At 41.6% G+C, this 26,089-nt stretch overlaps 1 long non-coding RNA gene across 1 annotated transcript in view; it reads left to right on the top strand.

Annotated features, from left to right (window-relative positions):
* LOC310907227 overlaps nucleotides 1–16,127 on the top strand; it is a 61,375-nt gene extending 45,248 nt beyond the window's left edge. The window contains exon 4 of the long non-coding RNA XR_014589571.1: nucleotides 15,778–16,127. This is a non-coding gene — a long non-coding RNA (uncharacterized lncRNA). The remainder of the gene's footprint in view (nucleotides 1–15,777) is intronic.
* The last annotated feature ends 9,962 nt before the right edge of the window (nucleotides 16,128–26,089 follow it).

Raw genomic sequence — 26,089 nt, 5'->3', positions numbered from 1 at the left:
GAATGAATTAGGGACCCCTGCAACTAGAAACTGAGAGTCCTAGCTAGCAAAACTATGTAGGGATGAGAAATTATTCTGTTTTTAGGGAATACAGAGAGGCATCTGAGTCATTTACACCAGGTGATAGTCATGCCCTTAATTAATTTTGAAACAGATACTGGAAATTTACATCAGAAGAAATGGACACCACTTCCATGGAATGTAAATCAGGTTAGGACAAATAATCTGACCTGCAATACTTCATGTGCCATCCATACCTTTATCCATGACTTTCCAGTGAGCTGTTACGCACTGATTTACAGTGGGTTTGAGCCTGAAGTTGAACAGGATGAGATTTTGAGCAAGTGATTTCCAGTGCAGCAACAATGCTTCACTAGGGCTGAGTTTTATTAATGCTAGTAAGGAAAGTTTAGAATTACTGACTTCTGTTAAAACCAAAGTCAACAGCTATTATTAGTTAATTCTGTATAAATATATATCTATCGCTAAACCTTACTCTTCATATGAGCAGCTCTTGTCTCCATGAAAGACAGTTCTCAGTGACACAATGTACTTTGGCTTGCTTTTTTCCCCTTCTGTCTCCCCCTGACAAATGTGTATGAGTTTGAGGAAGGAAAAGCATGAAACTCATTCCAGAACACATTTGTCAGTCACCCTTGTAGTGCTAGGGATTTAGATTTGTAACTTAAAGCTGGTAGCATTAGTATATAATTAGCTCTGAAAGATTCGAAAATTAAAAGACTGAGTTAGAAACACTGAAGGAAAAAAGGTGTCTGTTCTAGAGTCTAGTCTGGACTGTTTTCTTGACCAAATGCATCTTCAGTTTTTCTCAATTACAAACTGTAAAACAGGGTCTAGAGTGCAGAAGAAAAGGTCATCTTTCATTTTATAATCCCCAATCTAATAATGGGGCACAAATGATTAGATGACAAAAATCACCCTTAAAATGAAACTGTGTATAATGAGTCTGGGTGAATGGTAACAGGTATTACTCTATTAATATTCTGTATTTAGTGCAACAGAAAATGGCTTTGAACTAACTAAAAAAAATATTAATTTGAGACCAGGTTTTCTCTGTACTTCCACCATAATCATCTCAGGACCATGTTGTTGTTTCCTCCTTCTACTGTATTATCCACACTGTGGCATCCTGGACCCCTACCCCGGACCAGCCTCCTCCAACTCCACAGCACCTCTGTGGCTCGTCCCTTTTTTCATAGATCTGCCACAGTATTTTTAGTATCTTCCCAGCTTCCACTTCCACTGCAATACACTGTTTTTCCTCACTCCCTGCCTTTTACTCATCTTTTGACCTGAAAATCAGAGAGCTGGCAGCACAGACTGTAAATGACGTGAACTGATGTGGATGGTGATTTCCTGACTTACACTTCTGCTTCTGCCAGGCAGAAGAGAGGATGGCTGAAGCCACCCTGTCTAAGCTGATACAAAACTTACAGCATTTCCTTTGAGATCTATTATGGGATGGACCAAGGATTGAAAAAATTTCTAAAGGGCACTGGCAGGGACTGATAGACTGGACAGCAGCAAGAATCTTCTTGTGAAGTGTTTCCACTTTTTCCTCTTTACCCCTAACCCTGCTACAGTCCCAAAGATTCTTAGATGTCCCTGGTGGCTGTTACAGCATGTGAGATTTCTTTCCAAGTGATTAGTGATGCTGGCTTTACAGAATCTGTTGTGTCCTTGACAGAGGACATCTCTCCAGGCCTCAGAGTGTCTCACATAGGACAAAAAACCCACTGTGGAAAACAGAAAGAGTATCATGATAATATATGTTCTGATGAGCCAGGATGTGGACTGAGACCTCTCCAGTTCCATCACCTGACAGGAACCTTCTATCACTGCTGCTCCAGGCTGAGCTCAGGTAAAAATACCCTAGAAGCTAAATTGTACTTGAAGGCAGGGATCATCTTTTTGGTCTGTGTTCACACAAAACCTGCCAGAGGGCACTGATTCATCTTTGGGCTTCCTGTGAAGTACAGTCACATAGACATAATAATATCCTTACCTAGTTCTGCCCTCCAGCCTGTTCTGTACAAAGTAATATAACTTTGCATTACAGCAAAGTAATGCAAGCAATGTAATAATTTGTCCTCTAATTCCTGTTGTAATATATAAGCCAATGTATAAAGTCAGGCATTTTACACAAAATTGAGATCAGAAGAATGACTAGAGATGAACAAACAATAGAAATGGCACATTATCCAATGCCACCTGCCTTTCCAGCCTGACACTTATTCTTCCATTGTCAACACTCACACTTGTATGTATGCAAATCAACCCATGAGGCACAGGGAAAGGTAAAGGTAGGTAGACAAAGCTCCAGTTTGGAGCTTCTTCTCCAAACTGCTATTTGTTCCTCCATTTAGCAGGCTTCACTTTAAACACATAATTTTTAAAGCAAACCTGTGAATAACTGCGTAGACACTCAGAAACCAAACAAGATGGACATATGGCCAGCCCATTTGCACAGTGGAGTGCTCTTATTTAATTATACAGCTATTTCCCGATTGGATTTCTGGTACTTTAAAAATGCCTCTCTGCATGTTGCAACATTTTCACTGTGCTGGGGAAATTAAGGGTTGTGAATTCATTTGCATCTTTACAAGAGAAAGAAGTGCTAAAATAAGGCTAAACTTCATCCTGTGCTCAAAATAACTTTCAAATTCCCTTTCTGGTCCATGCATCCACATTTTTTGCCTGAGTTGATGAGCCTTTTCCATTGTAGGATGCTGTTTGGTTCAGATATGTTTGCTTTTTAAAGAGAATTTTGGTTTCAGCTTGTATAGGCACCTGTCTGGGTTACCTGCTGTGTGGACCACCAGCTGCTTGATGTAACAGTGGCCTCTTAGTCAGAATCACTACACTCTGTCCCTTCCCAAGTATGTGATTCAAATGAGGTATTTGAAAGCTCTCCAAAAGCATAAGCAGTTTCAAAACTCCATCGCAATCCCAATGCAAACAATGGTGTTACGGTGAGCAACCTCTCTCCAGCCCACCTCCAAAAGTTGCCAAGGAAATAATATTAAATTAAAGCTGAATCCCATCTCTCTCAAAACAAACAAACCTCATGCACTCCCTTTCATCCCAGATACAGGGAAAAGCCTGCGCTGCTGCCATTGCAGCTATCAGATGTGCCTGAGTCAGGGCAAGGGAAGAATTCCAAAGGGAAGTCTTTGGGGCCCTCCCTGTGTCCTTCTACCAGTTCCCTATCAGATTCTGCCCTCAGATTATCTGCCTCCAGGTCCCACTGCAAAATGTCAAAAAGATTTATGGGCAAGTAGCCAAGGGCAGAATTTGGCAGTGATAATGAAAAAGCTCCCAATTAGTGTCAGATAAAGATGACAGACTCAATCTGTCTTTGAGAAAGCTGAAGCCTTTTGTGTGCTGTGTCATTTTTTAGCTGTGCTCTCAGGTCCCTTTCACTCGCCTTCACTTACATCAGCTGTGATAAAACAAAATCGCTGAGGCAAAGCAATTACACTGAAAAGTGCTTGTTCTGGCTTGGCCCTCTCCTGTTATGTTAGTGAGGGCTGGACTTGCTCCTGACAGAGATGAATGTGTTCTGTCTCTATCTCTCCTTCCCAGGAAATAAAAGTGAAATATGAAACAGATTCAAGGAAATAAGATCACAAAGCTTGCCTTGTCTGCTTTTCTGCCCACGAAGCCTGGGATAGTAAAAATTTTTATGACCCAGTTGGCTTTCACAGTTCTTTCAGTTCTGTTTATGGTCAAGCCTCTGTCACACTGACAGAGGAAATGCCACATTCTCCAGGAGTATGGGGGAACACAGTATGGAGCTCCTTTGTGATGATGATGAGCTCTCTTCTGAGTGTTCTCAGACAGAACACTGCCAGAACAGTGGGAACATTCCTGACTCTCTGCTCAGCGTGGGTGAGGCTACACTTGCAGAACAGTTCCTACTTCTGAGCTCCCCAGTTGTGGTGGTGCATCCTCCCCTGCCCTCGGGACTGCTTTTGATTGCTGGAATTGCTGTTAGGAATTTGGCATTTGTGTCATGAGTTGGGCAGTGAAGCATCCCTTGACCACACTGGAAACTCTTGCATGGCTAAAGTGAAAGCAGCACTGACCATACCAGGAACTCCTGGTGCCTGGCTGAGGTGAAGGATGGGAGTGGGGATATTCATTCATCCTTGACAGCCTTGCAGCATTCCCTACCTCAATCATTGCTTGAGTGGAACAAAATCATTGCTGTTGGAGCTTTGGAAACTCCAATAATTACTGACCTGGATTGTGGCTAGCATGGAAACTCACTCATGACTGAGGCAAGTCGTCTCACAACCCTATAAAGAGTGCTTCTGAGGGAGGTCCTGTGAACTCTCCTAGGTGTCAGTGGGTTGAACCAGCACCTCTGAGAGGGGCATTCCTGGAGCTCATTAACTCCCACGTGTGTGATAGTTGGAAGACTGTTGCTGAAAGCTGAGGATGGGGTCTCTGCTGATACCCCCAACCCTTGAGGCTCAATCTTTGCCTGTTAAGAAATTCCAAGGCATTTGACACATTTCACTGACACACAGGGGGGATTTTTAACAAGCACGTTTGTACATATAGATATGTATATATAAATCTCTGTGTCTGTATGCCTACATGTGTGAATTGATTTGAACACCCTATGGCAACTATAGCATAAATTTTGCCATCTCAGATCTGTAACTAAGTCACTGTTGTAAGCATAGTAAATTCTACAGAATCACTTTATAAATGCTAAATTAGCCAATGATTAAGTGCTGCTAAACCCTGTAGACATAAATTGTTGACCAGGTCTGTGACTGTAAGATTGGACTCAGCCACACCCAGACCATGTCAAAGGTTTAGAAAGCAAGGGGTCTTCTCTGAAGCAAGGGGTCCTATCATGAACCTCATGTCCCAGAATGAGGGTGTCCTTTACCCCACACACCCTTATTTTTGCATCCTCAGTCTCTGGGCAGATCATTCTAAAGAGATTCCAAGCCTATTTTCCTTTGTATTATTTGTCTGTGTAGTAAGTAATAGAGTGAAATCTTGCCACGAAACTCTGTTGCATTTCTCACCAATTTATATTAAAATCAGCTTTTGACAGAACCTCTGATGGTGATTCTTTAAGCAACTTAAGCCACTTATTTGTGACAATTGGGTGTAGTCATCAGGATCCTAAACTGGGATTCATGATGCCTGTGCATGAGTTACATACATGGATTCAGATAAGGAAGCTGTGTGACCTTGTGAGACTTTTTCACAAGTCCCACAAGTTAACATCTTCCTTTGTGTCTGACATCCTTTTTCCTGCTACACTCACCCGCTGCTGGTCCCATACAACCCCTTCCTTATGTAATTGCTCTGTCCTTCTCAGTAAGTATCCTTGTACTACCCTGTTCACTGATGGTTCAAATCCCAGCCCAGGAAATCATTAGTTACCTGCTTCTCAAAAGTCAGGATTGATCATACTAAAGGCAGCAGCAACTTTCCTGCTGGTTGTGTGGAAGTTTGGGTTCATCCCAAAAATTCCTGTGTGATCACAATTTTCCCCATCAGTTTGCAGTTATTGCAGTTATATTGTGTTTTGGTACTTTTGATCCACTTTCAGAAGCTTAGATCTGAAGGCTTCCTCTGTGAGGATCTGCAATGTGGCAGAAAAGGCACCTAAACCACAGGACAGATTTCCACTGGTTATGGTCAGCCTCGGTCACTGCAAAACAAACCTCTCTGTCTCTGAGACTGGTTTTTCCTGCTCTCCCTTCCCAGGGATGTGCTGTGTTTTACAGATATGTTTGTCAGACAAACCTACAGTGTTACATTACCCTGTTCTGTGGTTAAACAAAATGCAGCATGGTCTGACCATAGTTGTTCCCTTATTTCAATCTATTTTTATACTTAATCCAAAATTCTATCTTGTCTATAAAGCTTATTCCCTCCCCATGCCTCTTTGCTTTGTAAAAGAACAGTTTTCTACACTGAATAATTTAATTTCATGAGATTTTCCAAGTGACTTGGCACAGACACTTTTCAAATCACTTGGGATATAAGAGTCTGCATCATATTTGTTCTGTCTCTTCTGCCCATTATGTGCAAGCTATCAGGCACAGACCTTATAAATACCACATTCTCTCAGCCTCTCCTGAAATTTCATCACACTTCTTTAAAGAAGCATTAATGTTCATACATTGGAAAAAATCTTAGTGCTGAAATCCACAGGCACACTTTGTGTTTTATATCCATGATTTCCAGGTCCTGCTATGTGTGGCCTTGAAAAGTCTTGCAGTTGGCTGGTAGCAGTGGCCATGCTGGCCTGTTGATCCTGCATTTCATATATTTCTTTACACCAGAGTCTTTATTTGAAAAAAGCGCCCACAAAGTCTTTTCTATTCTCTTTTCACCTCCTGCCTCTAATATTTTCAGCCCCTGGCATGCACAGAACCTGTTGCTTCTGTTTGTTAGTGCTCCCTAAATTCACTATGTGACTGGAAATGTGGTGGCCAGCCTCCCACCCCCTTGTGTCCCTATCAGGTTTGGTCCCTTATTTGGAAAAGATATTTTTTGACATCAGTCACTCTGGTCTGTGAGCTTGGATCTTTGAATGCCTCCAGCATGGAGGAGGTGATTCGCAGCTGGGTGTGGGAGTGAGTAGTGGCCGTGTTGTCAGACACCTTCTCTGCCTCTGCCTTCCAACATGCTCTGCTAGTGGCCAAGGCACATGCCCTGATGGATTGAGGGGACTTAAAGCTGTCTCTGGCAGGTGTTCAAGTGAAGTGGAAGTCCTCAACTTCATTAATGGAATTTTCTGTTAAAAAATTAGAGCAAAAAAGGGTGTGATCACTCTTGACACGTTTCAATTCCTGGCAAAATAGGCTCCAAATGCTCTAAATTCATGTTAAAATGTGTTTCTTAGTGACTTTTATGAGCATGAGACACAGTCAAAGGAAAGACCAAAACACAGCAAACAAACTTCCCTGGGGGATAAGCCAAGTGTGTCAGAAATCTCTTAGGAGATAATTTTTATCCACATGGGAATGTTTGCTTTTTCCTCTGGCTCAGATTGCTCTGCCAGTCAGAGGGGGAACACTGCCCCACGACTAGAAAATGGGGTGGAAATGGGGTGGTGGGATGGGGGATACCATTTCCTTTGTACCCCAAAGAGCTGCCCATGCCCTGGTGTGGTGTCAACGCTGGGCTGACCATGGGGCACTTGACAACTCCTCAATCCTTGGCCCTTGACTGAGCTTCCAGTCTTTCCCTGCTCTCCCTGCTGGCACAGGTACTGAAATGTGCCATTCTCCCTCAGGATCCTTCCCCCTCCCCCGTCTTTTTTTTTTCCATCAACTGTCTGAAGTTAATCAGTTCATCTTCTGCCCATCACAGTTCACTCTTTGATGATACTTATCAAGTGGTGGGAGGATTTGTTATGGCTGTCAGTGATACTCTGATAAAAGCAATCTCATTCAGTAGGAGGAATCCTCGTACAATCTAATTACGGTTTTGTAAGGAATAGATGGGGTGGCATCTTACTGGTAGGATGTGCCCTGGTATCAGGAAGCACAATGTAATCATAGACTCATAAAAAGAAATTTCCATTCAGGATTACTAGGACCCTAAATGATGAGGATTTTACCTGTAGCAGAGAATGTGCAAACAGGATTTTCAGTTAATAGCAGTGTTTTCCAACTGACATTGTGTACAGGCTCTTTTTTTTTTTTTTTCCTTTTTAACATGGGCTTTAATACAGACATAGAAATGGTAAATTAAAAACAATCAAACAGAAACAACTATGGAAAGCAATTAGGACTATCTTTAGTGTGAAAAATAACTCTGTGGTTATATTATTTGTGTTCAATGCCAGAGAAATCTGGTGCCCTGCACTACCAGTGAGTCCTGATTCCTTGACTTGACAGGGGTAGTCTGCTCACAGGTAGTACACATAAATAAGTCATACCATTTTAAAAAATCTAAGTTGGACAAAATAGGACAAATTACTTCATTAGAATTAAATTGGTCTGATTTGCAGCTTCATCTGCAAATTAGGCATGTATAAACCAGGATAAAACATTTTTAAAGGCACCCACAAGCCAGACTTGTCTTGACATTTATTAGTGACTAAAATCACAGTCCTGCTAATGGAGAAGAAGGAGGTGGGTGAGAAGCAGGGCAAGGCAGTCTTGCAGCTGGGTAGTCACTGCTGGTCCCAGGCTGCTCCCAGCATTGGATCACAGTGTGGGCTACCAGCTGCTGAAGGTGGGCACTCCCCTGCTCTTGTAGCCCCAGTGGGAAGTAGGGTGGCCCTTGGGTGAGGCCTGAGTTTGAGGACACTATTTAGGAGAAGGAGTCACCTCCTGGGAAAAATCCTGGTGATGGATCAGTGCTTGATCCTTGGTGCTGCTCTTTAGTTTGTGAAGTGTGTAAATGTGTGCCTTGCTGAATACAGTCACTAGGAATGTCTGGAGGGTGTTCCATCTCCTTCCGCCACTTTTTCAAAGATCTGTTTCCAGCCAACACTGTGCCCCCACTGCATATCCCTTCAGCTTTCTCTGACAGTTCACTTTTTTCCATCTGACCTTGCTTTTTTTTTTTTTTCTGCCTTTAGTGCCTACTTCTAAACCCTGTCCAGCTACAACAGTTCACACACATGCACGTGTGAACTGCATACATGTTCAAAGCCCTTCAAATAGCACAGCCACTTTTGCAGGTGTTCTAAGTGCTCAACAAAATGTTCTGTAACGTTCTCTAGGGGCAGCTCCTGCCTGGTCCCCTCTTCCCACAACAGCTCCCTTTCTCAGGAAGAGAGCAGGATTGCTTCATCCACCAAATCTGGATAAAGAACAGCTGTCAAATTTACCACTCCCCTCTAAAGTAATTTCCCAAAGACAAAAGAACAAAAAGCAGGAACAGCATTTTGTGAGGAAGTTTTGTGTTAGAGAGGGAGAAAAACCCTTTCAAAGTCCAGTCTACCCAGTCTTTCCAATCAGGGAAAGTACCAGGAGGACACCCTGGACAAGGTGAATTTTCCCTGCTTCTGTCTGGAGTTATTTGTCTTCTTGTCCTGATTCTGGTGGTATTGATGGACTAACAAGCAGGGGCCAGAGGTGTGGCAGAGTGCCTGGTGTCCACTGCCCTCCACGGGCCTGGGCAGGGTCTGAACTCTAATGCTGACTCTGGACTCAGTGTGACTTTATAACCTGACAGATTAGCCAGTGCCTTTGACCAGTCAGCATGACACAAATGCCGTCATGAAGCACGTGGAAAATTGCCCCAAACTAAACTGACATGCCTGAATAGGTGTGAAATATCTCTGCACTGCAACAACGCAACAGCTTCTACAAGTATCTCAAAGGAAGCGGCATAATGTACATGAAAAGTCACCACAGCCTCAACAAACTTGGAAGGCGGTGCCTCTAAATGTTAGAATACAAACAATATTTTGAGCTGCAGCATGTTGCCCTTCTCTGCAAGCAGAGAGATGGCCAGGTCCTGCTGCCTGCCCTGCTCAACAGAGCCTGCAGAGTTGTCTGCTCAGAGCTAGTGCCAAACTTGAGCCTAGTCCTTTTGGTTCCCGTGGGACTTTTCCTGTGGTCTCAAAGAAGTGTAAGACCTTCTGAAATCAGGTATACATATTTAGAAACGATTGTAAGAAATCCTAAGTGAGTGACTTGCATGATGCCCTCAGGGAGGCAACAAATGTAAGATTTCATATTAGCTAAAATACATTTGCATACAACTCTCTGGAGAAGTCTGCTGCTGGAGATGTGATGTTGCTATTGCTTTCACAGCTCTGCACTACCACATACCATAATTATCTTTGTAGAGAGCATCACTTTCTAATGCCCCCACAGAACATTCTCAGCAGCAGGAAGGTCAGACATGCCTTAACTTACAGAGGAAGGGAAGGGGAGCTCGACAGTGAGTGAAAACTGCAAGGACTACAGCTCACATAACATCCAGCCCCCATGCTGGGCAGAAATATTGGGTGGGAAATGTCTTCCAGTGGAAAATGTTAGTCTGACAACATTAAAAGTGCTCTGGGAATGAGCAGGTAGTCAGGTGAGTGGGCAGCTCTCCTAGATTTCTGCACACCTGGTTCCATCTGTCCTGTCCAGATCACCCGGATTGCTCCTCAAAGGTTGTGGGCAGGGCTGAATGTACAGAGTTATCTGCTGCTGCTGACAGCTTGATTCTGATAATAATAGCAGCTCAACTGATAAAATGATTTCTAATGAATACTGGATGTGATCTTTCTCTTTTCCAGCTCTAATTTCAATTAGAAAAATGGTAATTTCCCCCATATTTTTATTGCTGTGCATTCCCTTCCAGTGTACGGCAGTATGAGGCAGAAAATGTAAGGTTTTCAAAGGTACAAAAATATAAATTAACAGGAAACTGTGCATTAATTTTAATTATTGTCAAAGAATTAAGAAAAGGCATCTTGCCTCTCCCTATCAGCATTTAAGCAATAAAGATAAATACTGTAATAATTAATTTCCTTGCACAATTGCTAAAGATAATAATTAAGACAGTTTAATCATCACTGGATACACTTTGGGAAATCCACTGGGAGGGAAGGTACAGCTGTTTAGATACCACCTTCTTTGGCAAGAAAGTCAGTACAAGTCTCTTATAGACCATGTCATTTATATTATTTGAATGAACTTTGATAAATACTAACTTACAGAAGGTGGCCACAGCAGAATTGGTACCTGTTGCTTGCTGGGCTTTGCTATGATGAAGGAAGCTTCTTGAAGAGTAGATACAATAGCCAGGAAGAGAAGGCTTTGCTGATCAGATTTTGAGGCACAAGGAGATTCAACATCATGGTCATTCATCCTGTTTATATATATGCCAATTAACAAACGTGTATTAAATGTCCTGTTACAAAATTGGGGATTACCTCATTATTCTGTCAATATTAAATTGATCCCTTGCCTGTTAAAAAGTCTTGTTTTGCAGTGTATATGGGGCTATTCTTTGTGTGGGTAGAATTTGGAAAAGCCTTGAGGGCTTATAGCATAGACCCAAAGAGAGCTTATCACTGAGGAGGTAACAGACATGACTGAATGATCAACACTCTTGATCTAACGGAGGAGTGACTTGAAAAAGGTCATTGCAAGGATCAGTGATAGAGCCAGAAAACAGATCCCAATATTCAGGGCCTGAAGATAATTAAAGCTGCATATAAATTAACCTTGCCTACTAGTAATTGTAGTGACTATCTGCCTTTCCTCCACCATTGCAGGAATGAAGGGAAATACAGAAATGCAGACTGAAAACATGGTTAAGGACATAGCTATCCCAGTTAATGGAAATTCATGAGAGTATGTGAAAGAGTGGAGCTGAATGAATCTCTGCTTTCAGGTTTGAATCAGTAGTTAGAACCCTCCAACCTTGTTTCTGAATTCTCCTTTTTTGAGATACTTTCCCCAAGTGTCATTTCCAAACAGCTAGAGTGAATTAATTGGGGAACAAGCCAAAGACACAAACTGCAGTGAGAAAGATCTTTGTTCACTGTAAAGAGCAAGTGTCTTTATCACTGAATGTTATGTCCAAATGAATATAATGTCCTCCCTCAGACAGTTATGATCCAACCCGTAGACCCATAAAAAAGAGATTGGCATTAAATTTAGAGAGCAAGTGAGCTTGTCATGGCCAGCCAGTGGTGTAGCCAGGCACAGGCTGAGGAGAATGGCTAGGGGTCTGCAGTGCTCTTGGCAATCTGCTTTCAGTAGAACTGCAGTAATGTCAGCAGCAGAAGAAAAAATAGGCTCGATGCAGATGCGAACCAGCCCTTCATCTCTCAAGTGTTTGCAATGTGTGTGTTTATCAGCAGGTGTCACTACGCTATCGGCTGCAAGAGTGTCACACCATGGCTGTGAAATTATTTTGAGCCTGCACGAGTGGTTGTTTTGCTGTGCCCTCCAGGGGTGTTTGCTGAATAGGGACTATTCTTTCTTTCTCTTTTAACTGGCTTATCAAAGAAGCTACCTTTCTACTTGCTTCTGAAACATTGCCCTAAAAATGTCTCCTTGGGATTTAATGATATGCTTAAGACTTCTATCAAGCGTTTGGTTGCTCCAGACAAAATGTTAGTAGATAGTATGTGATTCAAAGCCCCAAAGCCTGTGATAATTAATTCTCCTTGTTGTCTGATGTTGGCATGCTGTGTACTAGCTACTACAGTATTAGCAGTGTGAGCACAGTGGTAGTGAGTGAAAAGATGCATCTGATGTCTCACTGTGAGCTCTCTATTACCAGGGAGCTCCCTGTTGTTACAGCAAAAGTGTTAGAGAGGAGGATGAGTTGCAGAGGACCACGTAGAAACGTTGTCCAAAAGATGCTCTGAAGACTGATTCCTACCATGGCTTTACATGGTCCAGCAGGATAATTTGTGGATTAACACTGAGTTACCTCTTCCTTAAATGGGAGGCAGCTGAAGATGGCTTTTGGATAGTGGACATATTTAGATTTTCTGAATAGCCAAGCCAATTCACAGATGGAGCATTAGCATAAAGCACTTTCTATTCGAGGCTGTGCTTGGTTTTGCTAAAAGGGCTGTGCTTTCAAAGTCCAATGAGTCAGAGTGAAAGACCTCAAGGGCACAAATTTCCAAAGTGAGCAGGTGGGGACAGGGAAACAAAGGGATTGAGATCAAAGTTGAGAATAAAGAGAGTGGCTCTTGGATAACTGGGTGGTTTTGTTTGTGTATCTCATTTGGTAGATTGAAAGAAAAATTGCCTTACACATGGTTTTTACAATTTTATTCAATGCCAAATTCAGTAAATACCAAAATTGCACCAGAAAATTATTAGTACAGGTTTAATATCTAATGGGGAAAAAAAATGCTGCTTTCTGGAAAGAGGCAACTTTTTTTTAATCATCTATATTTCAGTTAAATAAAATGCAACTTGCAAATTGCCATCTGTTGTCATTAGCAGTATTTGCCACTTATTCTCCACATTCATTCAAATTCCACTTCTAGGGGCTGGCACTTCCAAAATTTCTTTCAATCCTGCTTCTTTGCCAAATAGTGACTCCGTTAGACTCAAACTGCTTTCAACACCAATTTTTGAGGGTAGTGAATCCCAGCACAGATTTCAATGAGTTTGTATATTACAGCCACTGACCATTCATGGTTTTAAAAATAATAGCAACAACGAAATGTGCAACAATGACATCTCACCATGATGCAATAACATGTGGGAGTCTTATGTGACTCTCCTTGAATCAGCATACATATGCATACAAAGAAACATTTCTAAAAGTTTTATCTGGAAATGTCTTTAGAAGCTTTCACTTTGGCCAGCATCTTTCTATGTCATTACTTGTACCTTGCATATTAGTTTTGCAAGGTTTTAATTTACACTGGGGGAAGTTTACTTTGTTGTGGTATCAATACATATAGAGTCTTGATACGGGATAGCACAATCCTTTTATTTCTAGGTGTTTTCAGTACAGGTGGCAAGGCATGCCTTGGTATTTAAAGACTGTTTCAAAAATTTATTTTAAGAGAAGGAATTCTGAGACTTTTGATCAAAATATTCAGTCCTGGATTGTTTCCTGTTTGTTTGTTTGTCCTAGAAGCTGACTATTTTCGCTTATAAAAACAAATCTAAATGCTGTGGAAACTGTGAAACAGCATTGACCAGTTTATTCTTCCCAGTCTGACTTGTGGCACTGTTTTGCACTGAGCACTGCTGAAAGAGTTTTACCTCCCTGCTCTCTAGTTGGCACTGGTCACTTTACTCAGAGAGCAAGTTTACTCATGCCCATTTTGAGCAATGGAGCTGGACTATGACCAGCTTGAAATTCTAAATTCTGGAGGTTAAAAAGGAATCAGTTATGAAGGCATCTACTCTTAAAACAGTAAAGTATTAAATGCCAACACCTTCTTACCAGTCCACAAAACACCCCTGTCCTTAAAGTTTGCTCCTGTTCTCTTTCTGAATGTTGCTCACAGGCAGTTCAGTGCTTTTCCAAACATTTATTTACATCTTTTTGGTAAAAGAGAATCTTTTGGTTAACTTTTGGAAACAGATTTTTTTCTTTCTTCCCTTATTTATCTATGTTCCACTTTTATAATACACTTGCATTTACATTATCTACAGCGTTTTAGTAAGACTAAAGTAAACCCATTTGCCACAGGAAGAACTGCCTGCTGAGCTCTTCAAAGATGCAATGGTGCATATGACACTTGCTTGGTAGAGTTTGCCAGTTTTCCAAAATCACATTATATTTGCCATGTTTCATTTTTTAAGGTTTTTTCTGCTTGCCTGATACATTTGCAGTGATTCCTGCTAGCACTTCATGGTCAGGTCTCTTCAGAAAAATCAGAGGCTGAAGTACTGGAAATTTCAAGAGCATCAAAAACTCATCTGCTGCTTCTCAAATTGGTTTCTACCACTGATAGCAGAAGTCCAAAGAAGCACTCTCTCACATTTTCTGTAGCCTCCTTCTCAAGGTCAAGAGCCTGAAAGCAAGTTTGGAGTTTGATTTTAATATAGGGTGTGCATGTCATTCAACTTCAAGGTCTCAATACAGTCACGTCTGCTTGTTGGGATTTTTTAAGCCTCATGAACCGTGGCCATTTTCTGAATTTCAAAGTTATATTATCATCCCTGCCATGGCTCCTAGGTTGAAACGGTCACCTCACTCCTCTTGGATGGGGTGTATAGAAAGTCAGACTGCCTGAAAGCTCCAGACATTGCTACCTCTGAAGGAAGGAGATTCAGTGAGGTGTCAAAGGGATCACAGATGCACAGATCTTTGCACCTGGACTGACACAGTTGCAGATCATCTCATATGGGGATGTCTACAGCAGTAGGATCTTTATAATAAACTTGGTTTTATTTTGGCGTTCATATTAGAGCATACCTCTGTTTATATCTGTTCATACTCAGATGTATACAACAGATAAAATACACATGCAATCACAGACAATGCACTGGAGTCACCCTCTGCTTGTTTCCAGCTGGAACCAAGAGGTTGCAGGAATGCAAGTTGAAGGGGCCAGGGGAAAACTTTATTCAGCTCCTTTTGCAAAAAGTTTAAAATGTTTCTGGAGGCAGTGGAAAAGACAAACCACCAGCCTTGTATCATTTTCTGTTAGGTAGCAGAGGGGACTGACAAGATTGCTTGCAACTAAGGAGCTGGCAGCAGCAGTATGTCTTAAACCAGAGGACAAAAATGGCACAGAGCTGTGGGAGAGAAGTGAGGAGGTTCCCAGATGCAGTGAAAATGACACAAATGTACATGGATGGTGATTTTGGCAGGGGTATATGCAGTGGGTTGAAAGAGAGTTAAGGTGCCCAAGGTACTAATACAGCTGTTTAGCATCTCTGTCACAGTAGCCACAAACATGTCACTCTTGAAAGCTGTGGTTCTTCTTGTCTAATATTTTACTTAAATCCAAGTATCAGGGCTAAGCTTGCCTCTAAGCCTCGTTCTGTGCTCAGTGGATAAGGGAGCACTTTCAAAGGGCAATTCACGTAGTTTCCCTTGACTCAGACTTTTAAGGAGGGTTGCATTCATGTTTCCTGGTATCTGTTTATCCCCATTACATATGAAAATAGCTATTGCAGTCACTTGATGACTTGAGACAGCTGGAGTTATGTGGACTGATCCCTGTCCTTAGAACATATGTAAAAATGCACATTGATCCATAGAAACTCACAGTTTTGGCTACAGCAACTGGGATATTAATGTCTGGATATTAAACTGTATTTCATCAGCTGCTATTTTTAGTCTGACTCCTATTTTTCTTCTTCATATTTTAATTTGCAGGAACTGTCATGGAGGATGAATCAATTCAAAGCACATGAAGAGTGAAGGAAGAATGGAAAAAAAAATCTACAATAATTCCTCCCATATGAAGTTGTTCAATGGATTGAGTAAGGCAAATAGCTCCTGTAAAAAGGACAAGAAGGCTTTGGGGGTGTTATAGTGGTATTATATTAAGTAACATGCTTGGAAAACATGTGATTCACTTTTATTTTCATGCAATTAGTTTGTTACCCTCTTTTAGTGTGTCCCACATATCCCAAGACCAGACTGAAAGCCTCACCCAGTTTTCAGTTATGAACACTTGAGAGAGGTAAAGGTAAGTTTGTTCACTTTGTTCTTTGAGCTCCTTCAGCAAGTGACCTTCAACTGTTTGCCAACACTCTCAAAGCCATCTTTAGGCAGTGATTCTTCCATATGAACAATGAAAGCAGATTATTTCCCTTTAGATCAGTAGAGTCCCATATAGACAGAGAAATTTTGGTGGGATTGTGTGTATGCCATGTGGTTTGTGTCTAATGCTTTGCTATCTTTGGAGTTTCAAAGCTGATACTGAGAGCTGACAGTATGCTGCTGTTTTGGAATTCACCATCAAACAAACAAAGAAATCTTAGTTTACTCCTATAGTTAAAACCACTAAAGTTTTCTCTCTTTATCTCCATCTTTTCACAGAATATCTCACTTTTTTATTCCTTATCACTTTCCAGCATATCCTAGACCTCATGTATGATTTTGCTTTTTCAGTAGGATTTTAAATGCCTCCAAAATCATTAATTACAGTGATCTGAGCCTTGAAGAATAATTTCACTCAGAAACTCCCCTAAATCCTTCCTATTAGGGAATTTGGGTTCCACTTCAATAGAAAGAGAGTGAAGTTTCTAGGTGGTGCCAGCGTGAAATTATTATCAGAAAACCTCCTAGTCCATTGTTTTCCCAATGGAAATACTACCCACCTGTCTCGTTCTGGCTGAACAAGAAAAACGCTGCTTCATTCAGATGGAAAATCACTCCTGACACCAAACACTGCATTGGAATTGAGGAGGTATGCCCAGAGCTTTGTATTTAATCTATAAAGCCTATTGTTTATACTGCATGTTAGTTTCTTCCATGACATGGGTTGTAGAGGATTTTGCATCACCTCAGCCTTGATCTGGTATACATTGAAAGTTTGACCACATTTTAAAAATTCCGGTGATCTGGGACACAATGGGACTGGGAATATCTGATAAAAACTACTCTCAGAATTTTTCTGTGGATGGATCTTTCATGACTACCCCTGCAAGGTAAGCTTTGAAGGCAATTATCTGTGCTTGTGGGATGTCCCCCTCCCAAACCTGTTGCCTGTCCCAGAGTTGTGCTGTGTGTTTATGAGGGCTTTCCCTTGCAGGTATGCACAGACTGCCAGGCAGTGCCCAGGGCAGGTGAAGGCAGTCCTGTAGTAGGTGACATCCCACATATGAAATTGCCCGAAGACAGGGATCATTTAGACTTTCTCAGGGGAGTGATATTAAATTTCAAGTGTCCTCAGGCCACCTGGACCTGGCAGACCTTCAAGTTAACTTTTAATATTGGACACAGACTTTGCCTTCATCATTGTTTTTTTACAGCTGGTATCTCTAACTGCAATGAGCTATTATCTCCTCTCACATTGGCTATATTTGAAGGAAAATGTCTTTTACCACATTTTTATATTTGCTTATCTGCAACTACACAGTGTATATTTGTAGAGCAAAAGACATTAAATGAGTAGATGCCATGAGTCGTAACAGTTAGTCCATCACAATACTTTTTTCTCTGAATTATTTGGGAATGAGAAAAATGCTATTTTTACACTCTTCCTGCAAAAAAACGGATGCAGTGTAACTCAATAAATTTTTTGCCATGCATCAGTAGGTTGGAAAGCACAAAATATTTACTTTCAATTGGACCCTGTTATTACTGTATTGAGCAAAATGGAGAAATGTGCAAATGAAATTATCTGGCTCCTTCATGCTTTCTTGTTTATAGTAGACAAGGTTATTGCTTCACAGATTTTTGCTGATTAAAATGCCAAAGCTGTCAGGATATTTCCAGGAAAATTATGTAAAGATTAAAAGACCCATGAGATACAAATACAGATGGAAAAGTAGTAAAAGCTGAAAGGGAGAAGAATCAGGAGGAAACAGAGGATAGTAATGAAGAGAAGAAAGGAGATACATAAGGAGTTCCATCTCAGGCATAACTTCACACCAAGTGATTCCCGTGTTGCCTCCAGGGATTTCACAGCCACCAGAACATCCAAGGAGGAGCTGCTCTTGCCATCAAGCAATGCAGGGAATGTCTCTGAGCCCCAGCAGTGAGAGGCAAGGAGAAAGATTTGTTTTGTCCTGCTGAGCAAAGGCTGTCCCTGGACTCTTCCTACAGACTTCTTGGCAAAAGTGGGTAAAATGCAGCCCTGTGAGTTAGGAACTGCACAAGCAATAAGAGACTGATAGTTCAATAAAAAGCTCTCTTTGCATGTTCAGCATTGTGCAGTGTTTCATCTTGGTCAGCAGTAAGACATTTGATCTAGGTAGAAAGTGCCTCTGCCTTCAGTTTCTTGTCACAGCAACTTGACCATGAAGTTTCCATTTAAAAGAATAATTTTGGTTTAATATGCATTTGCAGAAAGCTTCTAGATAAATGAGTAATAAAAATATAGTACAATTATAAGCAAATGCAGACAATTTCCTCTTTAAATCAGTCACGTTTAGTTGCAGAAAAAGGTAAGGAGTACTTGGTGAAAGTTACAGTACATCTTCCAAAGAGATATGCAACTTCAGATGAACAATAACAATTTGTGTGAATTTTAATGGTGTTTAAACAGACATTTTTGAAAATCCAAGCTGCAGGCCTTTCCCTGGAGTGAGTGATAATATAAAAGAGCAAATAGGCATTCTGCCACTCCTGTGTTTCAGCAATCCAACTTCTCCTTCAAAACCATTTTAATTCTGGCTAACTGTAGTGAGTACATCAAGGAGAATTGAACTTGAAACAAAGTCCCTGACATCCAGTAACACCGTGTTACAGATCTTCTTGTCATTTCCCCATGTGGTCTTGCATAAAAAAGGTGACAAAACACAGTCTTTCTTTCTGGCAGCCTTAGGAAGGTTTCAGCAGCCATCTACAGTTGTAAGTATTACTTTTGTATCAGCAAGAAAAGAGCAGAGAAGCAGCTTAGAAGCAGCTTTATTCATTTGGGCTGCTGTCAATAAATAGTATCTCCTTGTTGCTGCTGGTAATAGCATCACTTGTCAAGGAACTTTACCATGTAGTTTGTCTTGCTATTTTTGTTTCAGATTTGTTTCTCCAGTGGCTGGAAAGCAAAGTAACTTAACAAATGTTCCCCAGTCTTTTCCCATTTGGGTGTTTCTGAATTCTGGCATGGACATAAGTGCTGTTGTCGCGGCGTCTCGGGAGGCTCGTCCTGCTTTGCCTGGCTAGTAGCCCTGACACTGGCTACAGAGAAGGTACAGCTCAGTAGATGGATCTACCTTGCTGATCCTGTGAGCCCTTTTTACTGCAAGTGTGTTCCACGACGGAGGAATGAAGGGAGGACGCTGTCGAGGTTTCTGCCACTAGAGTTTATTGGCACCCCACAACACCTCACCTCCAGGGAGTCTGCCACAACAAGGCACAGGCTGCCCCCCCGTGCCACAGCTTAAGTACAGGGAGGAGAAAGGGGAGGAGTCGAGCAAGGGACCAATCAGGTAAAGGTAGGGAGTGGCTCTGCATATGAAAGACAGACAGGGGAACCAGTCAAGGAGGGGAAGGAGGAAACAACTGGGATCCTGCCCAATCACTCGACAACCTCACTAGAACTTTCTAGTCCCAGGGTGGGGCCTCGAAGTGATAGACAGGACCTGGGGGTTACGCAACGTAAGACTGACAGTTAACTGAGACAAGGAACAAACCATATAGGGAAAGAACATGGCGGGAGGAGGGTACAAGGAAAGAACCATTAACAGGCACATAACAATATAAGAAGAAACCTTAAATGCACACATTAACTGATAAAACTAAAAACTCATCACTACATCTAAGGTGATCAAAATTCAACCTGAATTAGGGTCTTTTACTGTCCAGAACGTTTCATTGACAAACGAACCACTCCTTTACTTAGGAAGATACAGCATCAGTGAGATGTAACAATCTTTATCAAAAGTGAGAAACTGAAACTTGCCTCATATCAAGTCTGATTTGAAAATTTCAGTTGTAAGTCTTTGTGTGCAATTAATTTGGATGCAAAAATGTATAATCTAAGACTTGATTAGAGCATGATGCTAATAACACCAAGGTCACTGGTTCCATCCCAGTATGGGTCATTCACTTAACAGCTGGACTCGATGATCCCTGTGAGTCTCTTCCAATTTGGAATGTTATGTGAAATTCCTTACTTCTGTGATGGGAATTCACAGGCACAGATCTGCCAAACTGTTGCAGCAGCAGCAGCAGCAGCTCCCTTTTCCTGTGTTGCTCACAGTATTACACTCATTGACAATCACTCTTATCTGTCCTATTGCTACATGGTGGGAGGTAGAGCAGTGAAAATATATATCCACAGGGAAATAAAAGAAAGTAGAATTTCTCTAAAGATTTCTCAGTAAGTCTGAATCCAATTTAGCTTGCTGGGCGTGCTGCAGATGGAGTATGTGATTTGCAAATCTCTCAAGCAGGAGCCTATTTGTTACTTTATTTGACTATTTTACCTGCAATTTTGTTCACAAACTTGTCTGTATCTTGCAAATGGGGTCTATATATCAACTCAGGTCTTCCCTGGTGCTTGGTGCACTTTTATTGCCTGCTTTGCACTGCTCTTTGGAGCCTTGCCTGCAGTGCCATCATATGCATTTGAACCCCTTCCTCACTTGGAGCTGAGCCTGAGATGCTCCATTACATCTGAAAGCAGGTATTGCCTGTGAGATTTTACATAATTTTCAGTTTCACTAAATTACTCTGTGATGTGATTTGGTAAACTCACTGCAAATACAACATGTGTGGTTTTAGGGCTCAGCAGGGAGTTCTTTCCCTACTGTGTGTTCTGCTTATCTGTGATCTGACAGAAAATGTAATTCTGTTGCTTTTATGGTCTTGTACACTATTATTTCAAAACATTGTCGGCCACAGATATGATCTGCTCTTCAAATTGGGTGGATGGTTGTAGAAAAGTCTGTCTGAACTTTAGCCTTTCATACCTGTATGGGCAACAGTCAGGTGTGGAACATTACTCTGCATTTACTTGTACTGCTGTCAACAAAGAGGAATTACCAGGAGGTGACCATGTTCTTCACAAAAGACCATGACATTTCAGCATTTCTATGTACTGATGCTGATTAAAGGTAGGACAGGTGTTCCCAGAAAAGAGCCTGAGGAGGATGTGTTTGCCTGCTGCTGGAATTACCTCTCTGCAGCTGTCTCAAAATGTACCATAAAAATTCCTCAGCAAACAGCAACAGAAGGAAGATGAGCTGATGTTACTGAGCAGGGCAGATTTTCAAGAGATGATCTCAGTGGAAGCAGCAGATCCTGACACAGCCTTGGAGGATATCTCTTGTGTGAGAGCTAGAAAAGATGTCCCCAGGAGTGGCTCTGCTCTGTGTATGTCGATGGGACTAGGGCTCAGTGCTTGGCATGGATCTTTGGATCTCAGCACTCAACTTAGGAGGCAATAAGAGCTACTGTTTAAGGATGGTTCAAAAAGTTGCCAGATACGGTCCTTTTTAATACAAAAATTGATCTTACTTCTTAAACAAATTGCTGACACCATCATGTGCTGTGGGCATGCAGAATTATTCCTGCCCACGGGCTCTGCTGCCCAGAGATAGCACAACAGTGTTTCCAGTTCTCTTTATGTTGTCATGAAGTTTGAACAGCATGCAGCATTTCTCCCAAGGTCTCAGTTCACCAGTCTTATGATTATGGGGTCAAATTGTGATCACACAATTAACTTCTCCACCTCAAGGTGTGACTAAGAGGAGTTATGTGACAAGCAATGGATAGCAGAGAACTGCTTATTAACATGTGCTGTGAAGGCAAAGAAGAGAGAGAAAAATAATCAAGCATTCTTTACTTTGAAATTTTTTTAAGGATTGGCTCTGCTTTTGAAGGGTTTGGATCATGTCTTGGAGCTGGAAATCTTCTCTGGAGGTCTTGGTGCTTTTTTTCTTACTCAGTCACTGTTAGCTCTCCTTGGTTCAAGAAATGATCTGCCTGGAGTGTACAGGGATGCAGGTGAGCTGCACAGTTCAAAAGGAATCCTTTGGGCCATTCTTTTTTTTCCAAGAACACTGACATTTATCCTTCAGATCCTGATTTTCTCATAGTGTTTCTTGAAATTTGATTCAACTATATGAACAAGATGTGAAGGTAAGGTTTCAAAGCTGGGTGTTCACACAGGGAAAGATGCTTTAGCACCACATACCAGGGTCTACAGACCTTGCTGAACCTTCTGACAGGAGCCTCACTCACTCTTTTTTATTCCCACCTGGGTATGCCCTTTCCCTACATCAAGTATTGCTTTTCCATAGTTGTTACTCTGGTATTTGCTGACTCATCTGCTACCCCTGGATGATGGAAAACAGTTTTTTTGTCTTCTACCATGACCTCCTGATGTTCATCTGTTCAGCTTTTCATCTGATATTAGCATAAGGATTTTTTGACAGTTTTACTACAGCCCTATTTCCATCCAGCATTCCCTTGAATCCTGTTTTTTCAGATTATGCCTCTTCACTAAGACTGGACGATTTATTTTTGACCAAGCACAGCTAATCCTTGAACAGCCAAATATTAATGAGAGGAGTCCTGAGCTACATCTGGCAGTGTTATTTTTCCTGCACAACCAGACAGCATAGATAAGTTTGGAATTTCTCCCTATGAAGATCTTGAACTTTGACCAGAGTGAAGTGGGTGCTGCAGCCATAAGGACAACCTGACAGAAGGAAGATTTTGCATCAACCCAGATACCTCTTTGAGGTAGGGACCAGAGACATAAGCCTGAAAGAACGAGCTTCATAATAACTGGAACCAAGCCTTCCTGACTTAGTAACCTAATACATACTGTTTAATTTTATATCTGAGTTTTTTGTATGCCTTAGGTAGGCCACGACCAAATGAAAAGAAAGTTTGTACTTTGTGTTGCCTGACTGGACATGAATGATGAAACTGCTAAATCAGGTCTGGCCTGACAGGAGGGATTTCTGTTTTCTTAATGAGCTAATTATATTTTTTCTTCCAAGTCATTTGCATTTTTACGTGACTAGATATTCAATACTCTCTAACACATGGCCAGCATTGCACTGTGAGCTGGGAAAATGGCCATATTCTCACTGTCCATTTTAATTTGGGAAGCAGACAAATTACAGTTTGGCAAACTAAAGTTATGTGCAAATATTAATAAGCACCTCTGCACAAAATGAAGATAAACAAAAGCAGAAAACATCTTGCACGTCCTGTCATATATTTCAGAGCAGCTTTCATTCCTAAAGACTTGCTCAGACTAGCCATTCATGTAAACAATAGCCAGTATTTATGTAATTTCTGCAGAACTCTTTTGGTAGTAGAAGACTTTTGGTAGTGAAGGCTGCCTTCTGGAGACCCATGCACATCCAGAAGAGGTTTGGTACCTGCCCTGGTGAGAGTGCAAAGGAGCACTGGTTCCCCATCAGCACCCTGGATGAGGCAGCCTTGGTTCAGGAGGCAAAGAAGAAGCTCTGCTTTGTTGTATACAAACTTTGAAGTGCTGCTTGCCCTTTGGGTTTTTTGATCCTGACCCAGACTGGTTTTAAATAAAGATGTAGTCTTGCTGCTCTTGAATCTGGGAGATCTGCACCAGAAAATCCTGCCCAAATCTTCCCTGACTAAAAAGTTCAAAACTGCATCTTCTGAGAGGAGCATGGGCTCATGGTTGCAGCTTTTCTTCCATTAGCCTGAACAATGTTAACATCCCTATTGTGGGGCTTGTAAGCCCTTGTGAGTCAGTCTGGGATACCTTTAGGGGATGACTAGGATGATTCAATGCAGATGTCATTAAATGTACTCCAGACTCAGCCCTCAGCAGCTCTGGTCTCTAGAACTAGGTTAAATTAGAACCAACCAAAGCCACTGATATTAACACTCCTAAACCGTAGGAAAACAGGACAAAACAGTGTCAGAAAATGCTCTCCTTAGTCTGTGTGCATGTGAGGGAACCCAACCCCTTCTCTTTGTTTATTTAAAAAAGCACAAATTATACACATACTTGTCTGCAAAGAGAGTTAGGTAATTTAAAAGCAGATTCTCCCTTTAAATGGACAGATGATTCTTCTATTGCAGCAATAATTTTAATAGGATGAACACACACAAGTACTGCTTGTTACAGAGGGGTGTAATTTCTGAGATCACCATGAGTTGATGTTAAAGGTCATAGCAGATAGTGTGTAGCCTTTCACACACTGCAATAAATTGCCAAGGACCTGCAAGTTTTTCTTGGCAGACCAGCCTCAATTATTAGAGAATTCAGCAATAGAAAGCATCAGGGAATGGCAAGCTTTATTTTTTCATGCAGAGTATTTATGCTTTTTATAGTAGCTAATCCATCAGGTTAATTTCATTGCTCAGGCAGGAATGCAGGCAGCAGAGTATTTCAGGAGAGCAAGAAGCAGTCCCATAGAAGAGGATCTTGTAGACTACATTTTTGCAGAGAAGCTTTCAATTATCTCCACACTTTTGCTGGATGTGTGCAAACCCCTTTAGCCTATTGTGAAGCTAATCCAGGTCCAGTGAAACTAAAAGAGAAGTTCCCCTTGATTTCAGTGAGCTTTGGATTAGACTTTATGAGTCACTGTTCATTCATGAAAAGGACCCGTTGCCAAAATGAATGTGAGTGGGGTGGATGGTTGTGTACTATTTTGATGTGCTCCATCACTCCTGAATACTTCTGCAGCTTATCTAAACTGTAATTTATGCCACTTTTCCACTCAGGGTTGCTAGAAGGAAAATCTGGGCTGAAGAGACATAGGTAGCAAAACTATGTACATGGACATATTCCTGGTGAAACCAGGGCTAAGAAAACTGTCCTGACATGATCTGCCCCTAATATCAAGTCAGGATAAAAATGCCACCTATTGAATCTGTTTCTCCCACATGCATTTTTAAAAAATCTTCTTTAATCCAGGAGATTTGATACCATTAATTCTTAAAGCAGCAGTATATCAGATACAAAGGGAAGTAGGACTTTGTTTCTAGCATTGATAGACAAAGTGTCAATCTCTACCAAGCTCCACAGGGTGTTGTTTTACTCCACACTGACTGTACTGGACTGTTCCCTGCCTGACCCCTTGCTACTATGTGTGGTGTCATAAACTGAGAACCAGAAAGCAGATAACTCTTAGCTGAAAATACTTGTTCCAAAAGAGAACAAACTTTTAGAGTATCTTTATTTGTATGAGCTTCTTGATCCACATGAATTTCATTCTGATAAAATATTAGAGGGGGTGCAATGCCATTAGTAGTCTTTATGCACAGATGAATGGTATTTTTGCTGTGGGTTTTTTGCTACCATGAGCGTAATAAGCAGGAACAGATTGTGAAAGAAAAAAAAATTAACAGACTACCCTCACAAGGAAACATTCTAAACAGAGGAACAGCTTCTTAGAATCTGGAGGACATCCAACAGCTCACCACTCATCCTCAGTACTGGACCTTTCACCCTAGATCCTATGCCACTTAGATCTGCAAATTAACAGGTGAGCATCAAAAGTAGATGAGTTTTTAATCCCTGACTACCTGGTCTTGCTCTGACTGAGACCTCACTGTCAGGGGTTACAGACCAGTGTGGAGCAGAGGTGGATTTCCAGTGCTTTGGAAATGCTGGTTGACATCTCATTGTTGGAAGTTTCAGTGGAAGAGGCTCTCAGTGAATCCTATGTCATTCAGCACTGGGAAATAAGTCCTGCACCTAGGGAGGAACAACCCTATCTACCACTGTAGACTGGGGGCTGACTGGCTGGGCAGAAACTCTGCAAAAATGGATCTGGAGGGCCTGGTGGACATGAGCCAGCAGTGTGCTAGGCTGGTCAAGCATTACAGTAGGTCAAGTGAAGTGTGTCTTCCCCACTGCTCAGGACTGGGGAGACACATCCAGAGTACTGGGTTCCATTTCAGGTTCTCCAGTAAAAGGCTTTTGTGTGACAGACATGGACATGGTGGGGTGAGCCAACCAACCAACTATCAGAAGAGATGGTATGGAGAACATGGTGCCAAACTCATCTTGGGAGTGCAGTGGACAGGGCTACAGCAAGACTCAAGAGACACAAGCTGA

This window comes from Zosterops lateralis (genome assembly GCF_965231275.1).
Source record: "Zosterops lateralis genome assembly, chromosome: 3".
In the NCBI taxonomy this organism is placed as follows: Eukaryota; Metazoa; Chordata; class Aves; order Passeriformes; family Zosteropidae; genus Zosterops; species Zosterops lateralis.
Note: the sequence above shows the minus strand (reverse complement) of the source record. Positions and strands in the feature narration are given on the sequence as shown.